The following is an 867-nucleotide window of genomic DNA, read 5'->3' on the forward strand; positions in this document are numbered from 1 at the left end:
AGCTCCAAGGAGATTATGTTGAAAAATAAAAAAAAATTTACCCAAAAAAAATTGTTTTTATACTTCATTCTAAGGACTTATTGAACTACCCTCGTATTACACCTCTTCAATGACAAAATAAACTATTGGGTACAGCACACAAATGTGTGAGATTACTAAGAAAGGAAAAAGAACTGAAATGTTTATAACACTAAGCGTACGGTTCATAACCTCTAAAGGCCACGCATAGCCTACATAAATTCTAATGCTAAATAATATACGTATAACAATTATTGCTTACCTTTGAATTTTGTAATCAATGAGGTCAACTCCAACTTCGTCAAGATCTCCACGGTTTGTTGGTCCATTGCTGATTTATTCAAAACTACGAAACACTATTTGAACTTGATACTGCAAAGCACACAACTATCACTCGACTCGCAAATGACAAATGGCGCTTCTTCTGCAGACGTCTGCAAACGTTCATTAAACGAATTGGCTGCCCTAGCCAACGCGTTGGCCGCGCCACCTATGCAGAGGATGCAGGAGCCAATACAATGATGTGGTACCTATCTTACGCGCTACATTTAAAAATGTTTACTGTATCCAACGCACTCAGATGGTCTAACATTCCGATCGGATGTACTAACCAACTATTTCTTAATCAATAAAAATTGGATATGACAACCAACCATTTTTCTGAGTGATTGGGATTACTACTTGTAAGTAACAAAGATGAAGAAAAAGTAAATGAGTAAGTGAGTGATATGTGAGTGAGTGAGTGACTAAGTGACTGAGTGACTGGAGGACTGAGTGAGTGCGTGTGTGAGTAGGGGAGTGAGTACATAACCTGCATTTATTGTTAAAGTCAGCAGATAACTGAATGAA

Source organism: Belonocnema kinseyi, chromosome 3 (assembly GCF_010883055.1).
Source record: "Belonocnema kinseyi isolate 2016_QV_RU_SX_M_011 chromosome 3, B_treatae_v1, whole genome shotgun sequence".
Classification (NCBI taxonomy): domain Eukaryota; kingdom Metazoa; phylum Arthropoda; class Insecta; order Hymenoptera; family Cynipidae; genus Belonocnema; species Belonocnema kinseyi.